Below are 10237 nucleotides of genomic sequence, written 5' to 3' on the forward strand. Positions count from 1 at the left end.
AAATTATTTTAACACGAGGGTACTTTCAATGCCCAAAGGCTGCAAACTGTGTTTAAAAAAACACCCCGTGCGTATATGTCCACGCTTTCTCTAAATGCGGGAAAATGATCGTTCAGCCTACATCCAAGAAAAACAGTTATACTCAAACTGCTTTGCAAGCAGCCGCTCACAATTGTTTTGCTTGCCATAGTCGGCACCACACCTTGTTGCATCCAGACAACACTTTTCCAACGATTTCGTGTCCAATAACTGCTACTATGATTACTGTGTTCCATATCCCGCCTTGAATGGCATACGTTCCCGAGGTATTAAATCTTACCAATGCCGAGTCTGCCAAAAGATCCATCCGCTACGGAAATGCCACCGCTTTCTGCGGCTTAGTGCCGAGAAACGGCTCCAGGAAGTACGTATCCATAAGTACAGCTCCAATTGCTTGGTCCACGATCATTCCGAAGACTCATGCCGCAGTGACGACCACTGCCACAAGTGTGGGCCACCACACTCTGCTACAAAAGGATGACCGATCTTTTGTTCCATCATGTTGCTATGGTTCTTGCTACGGATGTACTCGCAGGGGGGGGGGGAATGTTCACGCCAAAAAGGCGTTTAATTTCTGGGGGCAGTGTCGAGCGACAGTTTTCTCCAGATGTCCACATCTCGCTCGCTCGCACTGCCCTTCGCTCACCCTCTCCAACTCCCCCCCAAGTCTCCGCTCCGCTCAGGAGCCTCTAAGCTAAGATTATTGTTCCTACTCAGTTCCTATTTACAAGTGTACGAATATAGTACATTTGTCGGAACGAGCCGGATCGGACCACTATATCTTATGGCTCCCATTAGAATAATCAAAAAAATAATAGGAAAACCATTGTAACTTTGCAGTAAGTAACCGTTTTGATTTTTGACACTGTAAAAACAACATTTTATAAATTTATAAACTTTGGCTGGCCGAAGTTAACTTCCTTTCTTGTTTTTTTGGCTTTTAAATCATCCGACCGATGATTTTTGTTTTGGTCGCGACAACACTGCCGCATTTACCAGATACTGGTAGTTTAAGAGCGTGTTTCGCGTCACGTTACGGCCACGGTTAAAGCCACTCTGACGATGTGAAATCGCTTTCTTGTTGGGAACGACAGTCCGGGGTAGCTGTCTAGGTTGATATTTTACCCTTGTAGACAATATTTTGTTTTTATTTTTAATTTTTCTTTTGTTACCATACTTTAGTAGTTATACCCGTTACTCGTAGAGTAAAAGGGTATATTAGATTCGTGCAAAAGTATGTAACAGCTAGAAGGAAGCGTTTCCGACCCCATAAAGTATATATATTCTTGATCAGGGTCACTAGCCGAGTCGATCTAGCCATGTCCGTCTGTCCGTCTGTCTGTCTGTATGAACGCTGAGATCTCAGAAACTACAAAAGCTAGAAGGTTGAGATTTCCCACACATATTCTTTGGCTTCCTACGCAGCGCAAGTTTATTTCAGCCGAGCGCCACGCCCCCTCTAACGCCCACAATTGCCCACTAACGATTTTAAAATGGGTCCTGCGCCCACATTTTTAAAGATTTCCGAGAAGTATAAATGCAATTTTGTTGTGTATATTTATACCTATCGAAATGTAGAAGACATTTTTCAAATCGGACCACTCATTAAAAAGTTATACGCAATCAAAATATCCACATATATCTATCTCCCTCGCACTCCCTTTAGCTGAGCTACGATTATAGTCGGGACACCAACCCGAGTACAGCGTTCGCTTTAGCTGAGTGACGGGTATTAAATAGTCGGGACACCAACCCGACTATAGCATTCTCTCTTGTTTTTAGTTTTTATACCCTTGCAGAGGGTATTATGATTTCAGTCAGAAGTTTGCAACGCAGTGAAGGAGACGTTTCCGACCCCATAAAGTATATATATTCTTGATCAGCATCACTAGACGAGTCGATCTAGCCATGTCCGTCTGTCCGTCTGTCCGTCTGTCCGTCTGTCCATCTGTCCGTCTGTCCGTCTGTCCGTCAGTCCGTCTGTCCGTCTGTCCGTCTGTCTGTTTCTACGCAAACTAGTCTCTCAGTTTTTGAGCTATCGGGACGAAACTTTCGCAAAAGTCTTCTTTCTATTGCAGGTAGTATATATGTCGGAGCCGACCGGATCGGACAACTATATCTTATAGCTCCCATAGGATCGGAAAAAAAAAACTTTAAAAAATTCTAGCTTCGGTGTTTTTTGAAATATTACCTTCTACTTTTGGGGATGTTATTTTTTAAATATTTCTGAATTTCGAATTAATTATTTAAAAAATCGGAAAAGTAATAAGAAATAAATTCTAGCTCCTTTGGTTTTTATTGTATTATCTTCTACTCTAGGATATGACTCTTTTTAAATATTTCCGAATTTCAATTTTAATTTGATCAAAATCGGACGACTATATCATATAGCTGCCATAGGAACGATCGGAAAATTAATGAGAAATATTAGAAAATTGAACATTTTTGCAATTTGTTAATTAATAGGAATGATCTGCAAGGGTATATAAGCTTCGGCTGGCCGAAGCTAGCTTCCTTTCTTGTTTTTTGTTTAGCTTTAGTTAATTTTTTGTTTTTTTGTATTTTTTATATCTTTAATATTTTTTGGAGAAAAAAAAACACCTTCTGTGGTTTTCAGCAAGACTTTCTGTTATTTGAGCCCGACAGGTTGGTTTATTGGCCAACTGCCGAATTAAAATGCCTAAAAATCAGGAAAATTATAAACTACAGTGATTAATAAAAGTAAAACTAGAAATTTAGATTGGAGTGGTTCTTTAACTTGAAAAAAATGATTCAAGTTGCTGTAATACTTAAATATTTTAAAATTTTGTCGGAGTGTGGTAAATTTTGGGCAGTCAAAGATAAGATGCTCCGCATATTCAGGAATATTACATATCACACACAAATTAGATTCTATAGCTTTTATATTATGTAAAAAGGTTTTGTCATATGTATGTCCTGTCATTAGTCTGTTTAGTACTTTTAATCCTTTCGATTTCCATTTTAATTCATGGTGCATAGGTTTCTTTGGTATCTCAGGGAAGACGTTTATGACAATTGTTTCTTTGTCTTTTTGCCTTATAATTCTCGTTCCATTGCTCTTCTATTTTCTTCTTTATTTCTCTTAGAGCTTATTTGGTACTTAGTTTTATTTCTACCACATCTCCTTCCTTAACAGCTAACTTATCTAACCTATCAGTCTTCTTGTTTAAAGCAATACCCTTGTGCCCAGGTTTCCAAATTACGTAAGTTTTTGTACTTCTGATTTTTCGATTCTATTGTGTATTTCGTGTACTAAGTACGAGTCAGATTTTTTGTTTTTAACTAAACTAATTGCTTCTAGGCTATTACAGAATATCACAGCGTGCTTGTATTTATTGCTTTGGCATATAATACATGCCATTTTGATCCCAGCTAGCTCTGCTCCTACAGATGAGAGAGACGCGTTTACTTTAAATTTGTGTGATTTGTTACTGGGTAATTCCATGATACAATTCCTATAGCTTCTGTGTTTATGGACGCATCGGTGGATATGATGCTCCATTTCTTATCCAAGTATCTGTTTATTTCTTCACTATAAATTGCATTTGCTTCCTCGGTCGCGGTCATCTGCTCTGCTCCTACAGATGAGAGAGACGCGTTTACTTTAAATTTGTGTGATTTGTTACTGGGTAATTCCATGATTCCAATTCCTATAGCTTCTGTGTTTATGGACGCATCGGTGGATATGATGCTCCATTTCTTATCCAAGTATCTGTTTATTTCTTCACTATAAATTGCATTTGCTTCCTCGGTCGAGTAGTCCACTTCACTTTTTGGCAGAAGTTTGTCTTGGATGATTTCCTTGTTTGATACAAAGAACAAGTCCCTAGTTTTAGTATTGTTAAAGAAAAACCTAAAGTCCCTTATTGTGCTTGAGTAGCTAGTTTCTGCTGGTGAATTTTTAAGTTGGTTAAAGAGAGATGGGTTCATCGCTTTCACTTTGAAAAGCTCTTCGGCGGTAAGCCATTTGGCTCTGAAAACAGGCGGCATTACACCATAGGTGATAGGCAGGATCCTTGAGGGATCCCACCGTTCACCACCTGAACTGCCTTCCCAAGATTTAATTCCCTGCTGGCCATACAGCTCAAAATCCAGTCTGTGTACATTTTTGGAAAGTTTAGATGCTATAAGGTTTGTGACGTCGTTTATACACATTACTGCAGACATGCCTTTTGGTATGCGTATGATCTGTATGGTAGTATTTCGTGGTCTTTAATAAATGTTTCTAGTCTGTTTTGGCCAGCACTGAAACAAGAGAGATGGGTCTAAAGTTTTGCATATTGGTCAGGTCCTTGTTTTTCTTAGGAATGGGCACAATTTTGATTTGCCTCCATTCTGACGGAAAATCACACCTGGCCACCTTGGAGTTGTAGATAGACACTAACTCATCTTTGGCGCTATTGCTCAAGGAATTTAACATTTCGTATTGTGAGCGCCTGCTCTTAAAGTAAGAAACAATTTGCATTCCGCTTATGAATGGTTTTGCCTCTTTAATCGTTTTATTTCTACGTTTTCGGTTCTCTCGATCTTTACACTCTTGTGTTCTCCTCACGAATCATCTTCCACTTCTTTTTTTTTCTCGAACTCTCCTTTTTTCGAGTTGTCAGATCAGCAGCTGAGTCACAAAGTGCCCAGCCTGCTACAACTCGGCCTTCCTATCCATAGGATCTTCTGATCCTTGAGCGCCACTCGTGATCATTATAAACAACAAAGTTACATCTTATGATACCTTAACCATTTTAAATTAACAATTTTAAAACTTACTACAAACATTTATCATATCAATTTTAGGTTATAAAAAACATCCTTAAGACATAAGCATATTAATTTACATAAACATAACAATTTAATACAACTATAACGATTGAAGATTTAGCCATAACCATTTACAATTTAAACAAAACAATTTAAAGCAAACATAACGATTTAACACCTAGGACATAACAATTTAATATGTCCTTTTACCGAATTAATTATTTCTTTTTATCCAATGTTTAATGTTTTGTCTACTCCAAACACAATTATATGGATTACGAGAAAGCTGAAACCCTTCTACATCTTTAATCAGAAATCGATCATTTTTTAAAATCTTCTCTACTTTATAAGGACCTTTATGTTGAGGTAACGATTTTCTTGACACTCCTGCTGTGAAATCAAAATTTTTTTACCATAATGTAATCGCCTACCTTGTAATCCGTCGGTTTGTTCTTTTTTTCGTCGTAATATACTATATTGTAAAACTGATTTCCAATAATATTAACTTTTCCATTTTCTTGGATCTCTTCAAGAGTACGGACATCTGTTGATTTATTACCCTCATCTAATAGTTCTTTCATTTTGTCTATAATCTTCCCTTTTTGCGGTACCCCAAAAAGCATCTTGCTTGGTAGTTCTTTAATGCTACGATGTAATGTATTATTTAATGAATATTCTACAGTATCTGTAACCTTGTCCCAATAATACCCTTTCTCTGGCTCTATTAACTTGGCTATAATGGGCCCTAAACTTCCTTTCGATCCAGTAGCTATTTTCACATGCTCACATAAACTCAGTAAATTCGTTTGATATGAAACAACTTCCTCTATCCGAAATAATGCACTTCGGTCGGCTGTGGGATCGGAAATAATCTTGCAGCGCCTGAACAGCCTCTTTGCTGCTAGTAGTCTTTGTAGGGTAAAGTCTCACAAACTTAGTAAACCCGTCGATGACTACAAATAAGTGTTTCACAGGTCTTCCCGAGTCCACTGGAATGTTACCCTTTGGGATGCTATGCAAATAAATCATCCGACCGATGATTTTTGTTTTGGTCGCGACAACACTGCCGCATTTACCAGATACTGGTAGTTTAAGAGCGTGTTTCGCGTCACGTTACGGCCACGGTTAAAGCCACTCTGACGATGTGAAATCGCTTTCTTGTTGGGAACGACAGTCCGGGGTAGCTGTCTAGGTTGATATTTTACCCTTGTAGACAATATTTTGTTTTTATTTTTAATTTTTCTTTTGTTACCATACTTTAGTAGTTATACCCGTTACTCGTAGAGTAAAAGGGTATATTAGATTCGTGCAAAAGTATGTAACAGCTAGAAGGAAGCGTTTCCGACCCCATAAAGTATATATATTCTTGATCAGGGTCACTAGCCGAGTCGATCTAGCCATGTCCGTCTGTCCGTCTGTCTGTCTGTATGAACGCTGAGATCTCAGAAACTACAAAAGCTAGAAGGTTGAGATTTCCCACACATATTCTTTGGCTTCCTACGCAGCGCAAGTTTATTTCAGCCGAGCGCCACGCCCCCTCTAACGCCCACAATTGCCCACTAACGATTTTAAAATGGGTCCTGCGCCCACATTTTTAAAGATTTCCGAGAAGTATAAATGCAATTTTGTTGTGTATATTTATACCTATCGAAATGTATCAAATCGGACCACTCATTAAAAAGTTATACGCAATCAAAATATCCACATATATCTATCTCCCTCGCACTCCCTTTAGCTGAGCTACGATTATAGTCGGGACACCAACCCGAGTACAGCGTTCGCTTTAGCTGAGTGACGGGTATTAAATAGTCGAGACACCAACCCGACTATAGCATTCTCTCTTGTTTTTAGTTTGTTTTTTGTTTAGCTTTAGTTAATTTTTTGTTTTTTTGTATTTTTTATATCTTTAATATTTTTTGGAGAAAAAAAAACACCTTCTGTGGTTTTCAGCAAGACTTTCTGTTATTTGAGCCCGACAGGTTGGTTTATTGGCCAACTGCCGAATTAAAATGCCTAAAAATCAGGAAAATTATAAACTACAGTGATTAATAAAAGTAAAACTAGAAATTTAGATTGGAGTGGTTCTTTAACTTGAAAAAAATGATTCAAGTTGCTGTAATACTTAAATATTTTAAAATTTTGTCGGAGTGTGGTAAATTTTGGGCAGTCAAAGATAAGATGCTCCGCATATTCAGGAATATTACATATCACACACAAATTAGATTCTATAGCTTTTATATTATGTAAAAAGGTTTTGTCATATGTATGTCCTGTCATTAGTCTGTTTAGTACTTTTAATCCTTTCGATTTCCATTTTAATTCGTGGTGCATAGGTTTCTTTGGTATCTCAGGGAAGACGTTTATGACAATTGTTTCTTTGTCTTTTTGCCTTATAATTCTCGTTCCATTGCTCTTCTATTTTCTTCTTTATTTCTCTTAGAGCTTATTTGGTACTTAGTTTTATTTCTACCACATCTTCTTCCTTAACAGCTAACTTATCAAACCTATCAGTCTTCTTGTTTAAAGCAATACCCTTGTGCCCAGGTTTCCAAATTACGTAAGTTTTTGTACTTCTGATTTTTCGATTCTATTGTGTATTTCGTGTACTAAGTACGAGTCAGATTTTTTGTTTTTAACTAAACTAATTGCTTCTAGGCTATTACAGAATATCACAGCGTGCTTGTATTTATTGCTTTGCCATATAATACATGCCATTTTGATCCCAGCTAGCTCTGCTCCTACAGATGAGAGAGACGGGTTTACTTTAAATTTGTGTGATTTGTTACTGGGTAATTCCATGATACAATTCCTATAGCTTCTGTGTTTATGGACGCATCGGTGGATATGATGCTCCATTTCTTATCCAAGTATCTGTTTATTTCTTCACTATAAATTGCATTTGCTTCCTCGGTCGCGGTCATCTGCTCTGCTCCTACAGATGAGAGAGACGCGTTTACTTTAAATTTGTGTGATTTGTTACTGGGTAATTCCATGATTCCAATTCCTATAGCTTCTGTGTTTATGGACGCATCGGTGGATATGATGCTCCATTTCTTATCCAAGTATCTGTTTATTTCTTCACTATAAATTGCATTTGCTTCCTCGGTCGAGTAGTCCACTTCACTTTTTGGCAGAAGTTTGTCTTGGATGATTTCCTTGTTTGATACAAAGAACAAGTCCCTAGTTTTAGTATTGTTAAAGAAAAACCTAAAGTCCCTTATTGTGCTTGAGTAGCTAGTTTCTGCTGGTGAATTTTTAAGTTGGTTAAAGAGAGATGGGTTCATCGCTTTCACTTTGAAAAGCTCTTCGGCGGTAAGCCATTTGGCTCTGAAAACAGGCGGCATTACACCATAGGTGATAGGCAGGATCCTTGAGGGATCCCACCGTTCACCACCTGAACTGCCTTCCCAAGATTTAATTCCCTGCTGGCCATACAGCTCAAAATCCAGTCTGTGTACATTTTTGGAAAGTTTAGATGCTATAAGGTTTGTGACGTCGTTTATACACATTACTGCAGACATGCCTTCTGGTATGCGTATGATCTGTATGGTAGTATTTCGTGGTCTTTAATAAATGTTTCTAGTCTGTTTTGGCCAGCACTGAAACAAGAGAGATGGGTCTAAAGTTTTGCATATTGGTCAGGTCCTTGTTTTTCTTAGGAATGGGCACAATTTTGATTTGCCTCCATTCTGACGGAAAATCACACCTGGCCACCTTGGAGTTGTAGATAGACACTAACTCATCTTTGGCGCTATTGCTCAAGGAATTTAACATTTCGTATTGTGAGCGCCTGCTCTTAAAGTAAGAAACAATTTGCATTCCGCTTATGAATGGTTTTGCCTCTTTAATCGTTTTATTTCTACGTTTTCGGTTCTCTCGATCTTTACACTCTTGTGTTCTCCTCACGAATCATCTTCCACTTCTTTTTTTTTCTCGAACTCTCCTTTTTTCGAGTTGTCAGATCAGCAGCTGAGTCACAAAGTGCCCAGCCTGCTACAACTCGGCCTTCCTATCCATAGGATCTTCTGATCCTTGAGCGCCACTCGTGATCATTATAAACAACAAAGTTACATCTTATGATACCTTAACCATTTTAAATTAACAATTTTAAAACTTACTACAAACATTTATCATATCAATTTTAGGTTATAAAAAACATCCTTAAGACATAAGCATATTAATTTACATAAACATAACAATTTAATACAACTATAACGATTGAAGATTTAGCCATAACCATTTACAATTTAAACAAAACAATTTAAAGCAAACATAACGATTTAACACCTAGGACATAACAATTTAATATGTCCTTTTACCGAATTAATTATTTCTTTTTATCCAATGTTTAATGTTTTGTCTACTCCAAACACAATTATATGGATTACGAGAAAGCTGAAACCCTTCTACATCATTAATCAGAAATCGATCATTTTTTAAAATCTTCTCTACTTTATAAGGACCTTTATGTTAAGGTAACGATTTTCTTGACACTCCTGCTGTGAAATCAAAATTTTTTTACCAAAATTTAATCGCCTACCTTGTAATCCGTCGATTTGTTCTTTTTTTCGTCGTAATATACTATATTGTAAAACTGATTTCCAATAATATTAACTTTTCCATTTTCTTGGATCTCTTCAAGAGTACGGACATCTGTTGATTTATTACCCTCATCTAATAGTTCTTTCATTTCGTCTATAATCTTCCCTTTTTGCGGTACCCCAAAAAGCATCTTGCTTGGTAGTTCTTTAATGCTACGATGTAATGTATTATTTAATGAATATTCTACAGTATCTATAACCTTGTTCCAATAATACCCTTTCTCTGGCTCTATTAACTTGGCTATAATGGGCCCTAAACTTCCTTTCGATCCAGTAGCTATTTTCACATGCTCACATAAACTCAGTAAATTCGTTTGATATGAAACAACTTCCTCTATCCGAAATAATGCACTTCGGTCGGCTGTGGGATCGGAAATAATCTTGCAGCGCCTGAACAGCCTCTTTGCTGCTAGTAGTCTTTGTAGGGTAAAGTCTCACAAACTTAGTAAACCCGTCGATGACTACAAATAAGTGTTTCACAGGTCTTCCCGAGTCCACTGGAATGTTACCCTTTGGGATGCTATGCAAATATCCTTCGGCTTTCCCAGTCTTGGGAGGAAATGCAACGCATCTGAAGCAGTCGCCTATGTGCCTAAAAGTTTTCTCTTTCATGTTCGCAAACCAGTAAGTTTTGGAAATTGCATCTATGACCTTGTCTCTCCCTGCGTGTCCTAATTCATTATGATACTTAAAAAGTATTGCATCCTTCATGTCTTCTGGAACAACGAACAGTAACTTTCCCTCATTATTTTTTCGGTAAATGACTCCGTTTCTCATTTCAAAAACTTATCCTCTGAGCTTTGTAACTTTTTCCTGATTGC

This window comes from Drosophila takahashii, chromosome 2R (assembly GCF_030179915.1).
Source record: "Drosophila takahashii strain IR98-3 E-12201 chromosome 2R, DtakHiC1v2, whole genome shotgun sequence".
Taxonomy (NCBI): Eukaryota; Metazoa; Arthropoda; class Insecta; order Diptera; family Drosophilidae; genus Drosophila; species Drosophila takahashii.